A 10,972-nucleotide genomic window follows, 5' to 3' on the forward strand; every position below is an offset into this window, starting at 1 on the left:
TTATAGATATCTTAACAACAATATCATTGTAAAGTATCGCCCCTTTTTTAAATGGCATGTTTGTATATTAAGAATCTAGAATAGTAGAGTAGAATTGTTATTGGTCCCAATAAGCATACATTGTAGCACAGGATAACACTATACTTTTAGGTTTTTCAATTTGCTACTTAGCTGTGCCGTTTTTCTTATATCAATTCAGTAGAAATTTCTATGATGACTTTAAAGCTGCACTCTCACCGGTTGAACGTTTAAGAACTTTTTTTTATTTTTTATCTTGGAATGAGCCAATTTTTGTGAACATCCATGATGGGAACCAGTGAAACAAGACTGCTGACAAAACAAATAGACCGCAGATTTTTATATTCAAGTTCAAACATTGATGTTTTTTTTTCATTTTCCATCAACCGTTAGTAACGGTTTAGGCCATAAAACATTTACCGTTTTCGAACGGAAATATGAAAATCTGCGATCTGTTTTTTTGTCAACAATCTTATATCATTGGCTTGCAGATATTTACGCAAAAATTTGCTCTTTTCAAGGCATTTTTTTTAAATAAATGTAAAATTGGTATATCTGTGAGAGTGCAGCTTTAATCTCTTACATTAATCGAATATATCAGAGGTTCGCTGCATCTGCATGCTATAGTACTTTCAAACGTTTTCTTGCGGAAGCTGAATGCTGGAACATTTGCTAAAAATCGTACAAAATCGTTACTCACGAAAACAAAGCTGGAACTTTTATACATTGCACACTTATATGGTTATAAAGGCGATCGCAAGCCCGTTGACTGAATAGTAATGTATGTAGAAAATATACAAGAAACACACTGTGATGATTGATAATGGGCATTTATTCAAAATGCCATAAAATAAAATTTGAATAAAATAAACCACACAAACACGTATAGTGTATTATCTTAAACGATTCGGTGTAACGCCTTCATCAGTAGATAAAATAAGATAAAAGTCGACAAGAACAAGTTGACATGTGTTACGTTATGTTTCCCGTAATACAATATCTGGATGAGCAAACCGCCACGCAGAGTTGGAAGCTTAATTTGATGTTGTATAATCTACTCATTTTTCATTTCGTGTAATAAGAACATCCAAGAAAATTCATACAACAAACAAATAATAATATAAAATACTTCACCATAGATAATGTGAAACACACCAAATGTCAACAACGAATCGTGGTCTTCATTCTTCAGCTGGAAAACGACCTGTCTACAAGCGAATCAAACTGATTCTGATAGTGAGTGATTGAATACGATGAAACAAACCCGAACACCAGAAACTGTTTTGATCCGCTGTTAATCAGCATTCGTTTGTTTACACTTTTGACCTTAATATAACTAAGTCAGTAAATGGGGACCAATGTACTTTCGTAATATTATTCATGCGCTGTCCAATTTAACCTTTTCTTACATTAACTTTTATCATTTGGAACATAAATGCACGATTTAAAGTGTATTGATAAATGTTTATGAATTGTTTGAACTTAAATACGAGTAAATAATAAACTTAAAAAAGTAATATTGGGGAACTGCATCGTAGCTATCGTGCTATCTTAGGAATGACAACCTTAGGCATCGGCGATCCAAAGTGTGCGCAACGGGCCTACTTTCAGGACAAAAGTTGAATAATTTCCCCGCGAACGAATTTTCCAGAAAAGTAAGGCATACCATCTTTTAAGTTCAAAAACAATGATTTAAACGTAAAAATATTAAACACATTGTTTTCGGACCTGATTGTTGTTGGTGTACAACGGTTTTGCTTTGGTTCCTTTCTTGCGTTGAGACTCACTTAACAAAAACACGTCATTTAGTTATTTAAGGAAATTAAGTGAAATAAAAATAACATGAAGAGTTATTTTATGGTTCAGTACGTACTATTAGTTTGTTAAATGTTAATTTCATTATGATATTTTATTTAAGTTGATATTTTATATTTTATTAGGGCGTTTAGTTACAAGCCACAAACAAATGGCTTCATACCTTCAAGGTCGATTATTATAGTCTAAACGCATGTTCTCAAGAACTCAGTTCCTGTTGGTTGAACACATTTCTGTATTGAAAAATAACACGCGTTGAGTCAAACATAGCAATACTCTGTAATGCTGTCCATGGTTATGATTATATCTTTCAAAAAGCTGCACTGACTCAGGCCATTACCCAACAACAATTAAACCAAAACAATCTCTATTACATGTCGAACATTCAAACCATTCAGACACTAGTCATCCCGCCAGTCTACCAGGCCGGATATGTTTTTAAATATACATCTGGTTAACTATGTTCTTCATGTGTCGCTTATTAATTGCTTTTGATATTTATCATAATGTCTCTGAAACTGTAGCGGAATCTCCCCTCCCTCTCACTTAAACTGAAAAATAATATTTGCAAGCGTTATTGTTCAACTTGTTCATGGATATAATTATGTGTCTGTGTCTGTACATTGGAAGTGATTGCGCTTCGATATATTTCTTATGTTGCATTGCATAATTCAAGTAATGTTCTTGTTTTATTTCTACATGTTGAGTACTGTTCGTAAAAACGGGAATTGTAAAATAAGTAAGAAAACTAATTGGGTGTAAGGGAAAATGCGAGTATATGTATTGTTTTATTTTAAAGTTTTTGATATCATTAACATTGTCCAACATTATTTCTTGCGCTTTTGACGTCCTGGTTTGTCTTGTGGAATATGAGTACATGTAGCAGTCCGCACATCCATCGTAGGATACCCGCTAGGCTTCGACCATCACCAGGCACTCCTTCTCCATGTTTTGCATGGATACAGTAGTACTTAATTCTGGATAATGACTCCGAAATGGTTCAGATCAGAGATATCGAAGTGACAAATGAAATTCCGAAGCACTTGTCGATTCTTAACAGATAGAGGTTCAGAAAGGTTAATGAAGGTGTATTTAGTACAAATTGAGTTGAGCAGTTGGTCGGTATGCAGAACACATGCATGAAGATAAAAGTGAACGTAACGGCATTCACACTGTGTGTGAACGGACACCGGATATAGCTAAAAAAAATGGTAAAACGATAAGTGTTTGATTTTGACATATGGACAGTTTTCCATCATTTTTTTGTATTTTATGGTTATATATTTATCAAAATCGAAGAGTTTTGAATGACTTGATCCTGTGCAATATAGGACAATGATGGAAATGTGTCTCCTCTTTTGAATGATGGCCCAATTCTCGCCGAAAGTTGCATGATCGCTCACAAATGTTCATTTATGTGGTACGATTTCAAACATAAATCGACAAATTTAAAATAAGAATAAAAACTGAATCGAATGATTTCATTGTAATTACATTATCTAGTAATGTGTAAGATATGAATACGATATGTTGTTACGAAGATATTCATACTATTTGATGCCCTGGCGGTGTACTAGGGATAGGTGAACCAAATAAATAACTGCACAGGGTATAGCTATCAAGTGGACTGAGGATAGTTCCGATGTATTTAGAATAACGAGACTGTGATAGTGAATACGGTCATTTACCTATACGCGAGCTCGAGGGAAATTGTTCGATTTGTTGATTTTTTTGTATCTGTATGTACTTAAAACTGTTTCATGCATATAGATTAGTTAACCATGATATGTTTTTCACAAGCATCAACGTTCGAGTCGCAAATATCTAAATACTTGAAATACGCCGGTAATCTGATTTATTGAGGAACACAAAACATATGGCCGTAGAATTTATGTGGTGTTTGCTATTCATATATATATAGTATTGCTTTGTAAATCAAGTAGGTATGTTTTTGCACACAGAAAGTCATCAGTAGGGAATGAGATATTGTGATCAAGTTTGGAACACGTGAAGCTTTTTTCTAAGCTTGGGTCGATGTTGCTATTACTTAGAACAGAATAATGGACTCTGCTCGTTTACTTCATTGAGAAAGTAAGTAATGTGACCAACCCTGATATTTAAGCAGCTTGCATATATACGTTCATTTAGGAGAGCATTGATCAAACTCATTGTTAACTTAAGTTTGCTCAATAATTTCTTATCAAGTTGTACTCTCACTTTTAGCAGATTGTATAAAAATTCGAAAATAGACATACATGTATATTGAATATTCAACGGTGTTACTATCAATTTTGTCCCATTTTACATGTTATGACCAGGACACATTTCTTAACTTTTAAACTACCCTCAGTACATAATACGGCTATCCCCAGTACAGTACTGTGAACATTTAAAAGGCATATCTTTAACAGTTTAAAAGTTACATTACCAGTTCTTACAATAAAAATAGTTGAGCTTATGCTTGTGAAATCCTTCGATTCAGATTTTTTATTTATTCGATATATTTCCTATAAATAATAATACTTGTCGAAATTCTGTAGGTTTTGAGATGATCATCTCAGATTTGAAGAAACATTTTTCGAGGTCCGCTAAATCGTAAGCACTTTAAAGTATACCATAGGCCAAATTTAGCAGTCAGCTATTAATTCAAACACTTGCTTCATTTGTGGATACAGTAGATATGCGTTTACACAGCAAGATCTTACCTCTGGTAAAGAAAAACAACTGCATAATTGTCTGTTTACTTATCACTTTTTGAGCTATATCCGGTGTCCGTTCCCACACAATGATTCACAGAATCTCGAATAAATCGTTTTATTCGAGTCGGGACCTCTATGATGTCACAAGTTTGTGTGATTTAAAGGTAAGTCAGTATTTAAGTCGAACAAATTTGAGGACATTTTAAGTCAGCCTGTTGGCACCTGTGATGTTACTACAGGCTTAAGAATGTTTAAGTTACGATTAAGATTATTCAATAAAATGGACCACTGGTGCTAAACATGACACGAATTTACCGATTTTTTTGCTATTTTATAAAACTGACCCATACACGTATGGTCAAAGCAAATTTTGACTATTTACCGTTGAGTTTATTCTTTATTTTTGACCCACAAACATTGATCTTTCCCGTGATGTATCGTCTCCTCATGATGAACAATATCGCAAAGATGTGTTATAATCCCTTAACGAATGGCCAAATTACAGCACATACAAACCAACATACAATGCATTTTGAACAATAGTATTGAGGGTGACTTTGAACTTTGACCTACATACATGATTCTTGATTGTGACGAGACGCCGTCTTCTCATGTTGAACATTTGTTTCAAGCTATCATAATTCCCAAATGCAAGACATTACACAAGGATTTTTGACAAATGACCCTTGAGAGTAATCTTGGCCTTTGACCTTCAAATAGGGGTATTTCTTTTTTAAATATGTACGGCCTCTAAAGTATCAACAATACAAAGTTGTTTAATGATTCGACAAAATGACCTGATTTTTAATAAAAAAATGAATCACACTCGAACTTGACCCAGATAAGATATATTCTTGCATACCGGACTTGTGTCGGGTCATGTGTTCAGTGCTGGAAAAACTCGTCTTAAACCCCCATGTAAGATGAGTCACGCGCAACAACGCGTATGCAATGTCATTAAAGCGCAATTAAAAATATAAGTATGCAATATTTTTAATTAAAATTAGAAATAAATAATCGTAAAAGCGCGATATTTGGAGGAACTATTTGACGTCAATAGAGATTTAAAATTACTGCGCTTTATGACGTCAGTAAACAATGTCGCACGCGCTATTTGGTGAAATGTACAATTGTTCGTTTTCTACGTCAATTTTTCCACAAATTCATAATTTTAGGTATGCAAGAAAAATATCAATCATATTTTTCTGGTCGGGATCGAAAAATCCGACCCTCGGCGTGGCCGGTAACGAGGCAAGCGCGTGCCCTCGTGTCGGATTTTTCTATCCGTACCGGAAACACATTATAGATAATTATAATCTTGATTATTTGATTTAAAAAGAGCTTTTGATAATATTTTTCGTTCCAGTATTAACTATTTTTTTATTAGCGTGTTGAGATACGAACAACACAATTGAATTAAATGGCAATGATTGTTGTTCATATTTGTAATACTGATAAACAGAACAAGCAAAGACAATTCCAAACAAATAAATTAAGTCTGATTGCTTAATGGTTACAATTCACAAGCTAAAAATAAGAGTGGTTATGAAGAGTACATTATTTTGCAACCAAAATATTGGGGGGGGGGGGGGGGGCAAAAAATAAGGTTACGGTAATTAATATAGCTAATAATAATAGTTTACTACAATGTCTCAACGATTCATTTTGGTAATCGAATATTCGAATATTTGATCGAAAGAATTCCCGAATATTCAAATATCAATTTTACCACTAGTTTGCATCCATACATAAAATACAAGACAGAGTGTCAATATCCAGTTGACTGTACAACACATACATTCTTTGTCTACTATAAATTTACATCAATCAGCATAAAGATATAATTTTTCTATACTATAAATTTCAGGGATTCTATAAAATAATTCAAAATCTCGTAACGAATTATTTTGAAACAACATCAACAAAAAATGTAGCCATAGAAAAATCTAGCAAAAATGCTTGCAGTGTTAATTAACAGCCATGATCATGTAGGTAAAAAGAAAAAAAACTGTTCAATGAAAAATGCAACGTAAAATTATACAATAGTTCCATATTTAATATATACGACAGTAATCCTTAGATAATCCTAACGTTTGAAATCAGTTTTCAGGAAATGGCATGAAGACACAATTATATTTAACTCTCTTGACAACGATCTTTGTATGTGGGTGCTGTGACCTTCGCCTCCAAGGAAGGGGCAAGGGTCTTGTGCGTGACACGTTCTTATACTATGGTGGTCACTTCTGTCAAATAATTTTAAAATCCGACCATGAATCAGAAAGATACGGATCGAACAAAAACCGGACAGACCGGGGGATATATGTTTTTTCTGGATGTTGCTGTAACCTTGACCTTGAAGGTAGTGTCACGGGTCTAGTTCGCGAAACATCCCTTTGCTACGATGGTCACTTCTGCCGAATCATTTTTAGATCCGATCATGAATGAGAAATATATTGACCGAACAAAAACGTTACTGACGGGGAGACAGACCGACGGACCGACAGTTGGACGGACGGAAGTGTGGAGGCGCGCGATTCCTATATAGACCTCACTTAACTTTGTGAAACAGGGTTATCGTAATAAATGTAAGTTATGATAATTATATAAGTAACAAACAAAATACATTTATAATATATGTTTTTAATACAGACAGTACACAAAGTTCTCTGAAAGAAAAAAAAATGATAATATGCAAATAACATATTGATCAATTTATACAGGAGAAAATGTTAACAACAGCAATTTCATCAACCTTTTTCAATTGTACGGAATGGTTTTCTAAGACTATATGTCATACTGTGATGACTCTGTTTCGCTCACCAGAGTAAATCTGCAACAATTATACACAGTACTGGTTTGCACACCAGAGTACAATTGTAACACTTACAGTGTGTGGTTACACTCGTCAGTGTAACACTTAAAAATTATAAAAGTTTGCAAACAAGAACACCATTGTAACAATTACACAAATTTATAGGTTTGCACACCAGGGTACCATTGTAACACTTGTCCATTGTAACACTTATAAACACGGTTTGGTTTGCACTCCTGAGTAAAATTATAAACTGACTGGTTTGCACACCAGAGTAACATTGGAACACTTACTAAAACTGGCTGATTTGCAGTTTGAATAGATGGCCGTACCGTTATGAATATTTATGCGAAAAGAGTTCTAAGTTATTATTCTAAGAGTCATGAGATCTAAATAGCGAAAAATATGATATATGATCCTTGTGTTTAATGTTGAAATTAGCAAAACCTAACCAAATGCATAAAACATCAAAACATTTGCTAACAGCATAAACACTTATAAATTAACAAGATTAACGTTTATGAAAGTCACATTCAGATAAGTAAAGTTAACTCCTAGTTGAAAATAGTATCTATAATGACGAGCACGGTAGAATAATATCGTTAAGAGCCACTCTCTCGGAAGGTTCGTGTTATCAACTTACTAATGTATATACGCCAAATGCCGGCAATGATAGGAAATGTTTTTTCAATAAATTAAAGCACTCGTTAGGAAACAATTGTAACCATATTATTGGAGGCGATTTTAACTGTACTTTCGATAATAGCCTCGATCGGAAAGGGGCTGCAACTGTCGATGTAAAAGCAGATGAAGGGTGTCAAGAATTAAAAGCCCTGTGCAATAAACTTAACTTAGAAGACGTTTGGCGTCGAAGAAATCAGGGCACCAAGTGCTTCACATTTATAAGAAATAACGCAAAGTCTCGTATAGACTTCTTTCTCAGTTCAAAAAGTATTGATGACGAAATTGAACAATGCAAAATTGTACCTTGCATTTTTACAGACCACAATACAATTGAAATTAAAATAAATACCGAAAATGTAGCTCGCGGACCGGGACTATGGATGTTCAATACAAGGTTATTAAACGACACAGAATATGCTTCTCTAATCAAAACATTTTGGTCATCATGGACACATAATAAAACGTCATATGCTAGTTGCAGTGAATGGTGGGAAATGTCAAAAATTAAAATTAGAGCTATCACTTTAGAATATTCCCAGTCAAAAAGCCGCTCCAAAACAAATATTAAAAAACTAGAACAAAAACTCTCGGAATTACTATCTGAAGACCTCACTCCCGAAATAATTGAGAAAATATCAAACATTAAGCAGCTCATAGCGGACTATTATGATTCAAAGTTAGAAGCCCATAAATTACGCTCGAAGGCTAATTTAATTCAGCACAACGAAAAGTCGCCAGACTTCTTTTTTAGTTTAGAGAAACAACGCGGCAAAAATAAACTATGGCATCACATTAAAACAGACTCGGGGGCGATTAAATATGGTATAGTATCGATATTAGAAGAACAAACAAAATACTATAAAAAGCTATTAAATTCTGAAGGCACTGATTCCGTCTCAATGGGCAGACTTATAAACAAATTACCAACAAAACTTTCTGAATCAGATAAAGATAAACTAGAATCAAATTTAAACATAACTGAGCTTGACAACGTTATTAAAACTTTTAAACGTGGGAAATCCCCCGGGGAGGATGGAATCACTGCCGAATGGTACCAATTTTTCTGGGATATTATAAGAGAAGATTTCCTGATGGTAGTTAATGAAATATGTGATAATAAAAAACTTACTGACTCTCAATATAAAGGTATTATATCATTAATTTATAAAAACGGCGATAGAGACTTGCTTAAAAATTGGCGGCCGATAACATTGCTTAACGTTGACTATAAAATAATTTCAAAATGTCTTTCAGAACGCCTTAAGCCGATGCTTCCAAAACTTATTCACACCGATCAGAAAGGTTATGTAAAAGGCAGATATATTAGTGAGGCGAACAGATTTATACAAGATGTAATAAAATACGTCGATGAATCTAATGAAGAAGGCATTATAATCTTTCTCGATCAAACCAAAGCCTTCGACCGGGTTGAGTGGCTATGGGTGGAAAAATGCCTGGAAAAATTCAATTTTGGCGAAAATTTTAGGTTATACATCAGAATGATGCTATACGGCTCCAAAGCTGCAATAAAAACCAACGGTTTCATTTCCGAGTTTTTCAGTCTGTCTCGTTCTATTAAGCAGGGGTGCCCGATCGCCCCCCTGATCTATATCCTCCAAGCGGAAGCCATGGCAACTGCGATCCGCCAGGATAACAATATTGAGGGTATTAAACTTCCCTCCCGCAATACTGATAACAGAGAAGCGCGAATCAGCCAATTTGTAGATGATACTCAACTTTTTTGCAGAAATGAAAAATCTCTTCCGCAAATATTTCACAATTCATCGGACTATGAAAAGGCATCCGGATCTAAACTAAATAAATCGAAAACAACCGGTCTGCTTATAGGTAGATTAAAAAAAACCTCACCGAAGTTTAAGGACATATCGTGGACAAAAAAACAACGTTAAAACCCTTGGAATTCACCATGGATATAACATTAACCACGATCTTATTTATGATTCTTTCATCGCTAAAATAAAATCTTGTATTAACATTTGGAAATCACGCAACTTAACGCTGCAAGGGAAAGTATTGATAGTAAAAACGTTTGTTTTATCTCAGCTTCTTTATGAAATCGAAATAAACGGTTTACCGGACAAGTACTCGCAAATGATCGATAAAATTATTTCGGATTTTATATGGGAAAATAAACAACCGTTAATAAACAAAACTACTTGTCAATTACAACGCGATCAAGGCGGCTTGAACATGCCACGTATAACCGTAATTTGCAAGGCATTAAATGTTAAATCTATTTACAGATTAATTCAATCTGAACCACAAAACTGGAACACAATAGGCAAATTTTATCTGCAATCAGAAGATGACAGATACGAAGAAAACTATTTTTTATGTAAATGCTCGTCATTAAAAAACATGAGATTGTCACTCGGAAATAATCCCTTCTATATAAAGGCTATTAGTGACTGGTGTGATTTTGTCCACCTATTGACAAATAATGACTCAAACATGAATACACGGCTGTTCGGAAATCATTTAATAACCTTTCGCAATAATCCGTTATTTTTCTCATCCTTCACAAAGAGTAAATTAATAAATCTCGAACATATGTGGAGTACTGAACAGGAAAAATTTCTAGATGATAAAGATTTATACACGCAATTAAAATAAATAAAAAAACTTCTCGGATAGATGTAAATACCACGCAGCAGTATTAGTTTACAAGACGTTGAATAGCATGGCTCAATCATATATGTCAGAATTAGTAACAGTTTCAGACAATAATGTATATATGCTAAGATCAATGGCACACAAAGATATTGTTTTACAAACTAGACCTCGTACTAATTATATGAAAGCATCGTTTACATATTACAGCAGAATTGTTTGGAATAATATACCTTTGGAAATACGAGAATCAAAAAACTTTAATACGTATAAAATAAAGGTCAAACAGTACCTCATAGGAAACTTGTGATTA

This window comes from Mya arenaria, chromosome 3 (genome assembly GCF_026914265.1).
Source record: "Mya arenaria isolate MELC-2E11 chromosome 3, ASM2691426v1".
Classification (NCBI taxonomy): domain Eukaryota; kingdom Metazoa; phylum Mollusca; class Bivalvia; order Myida; family Myidae; genus Mya; species Mya arenaria.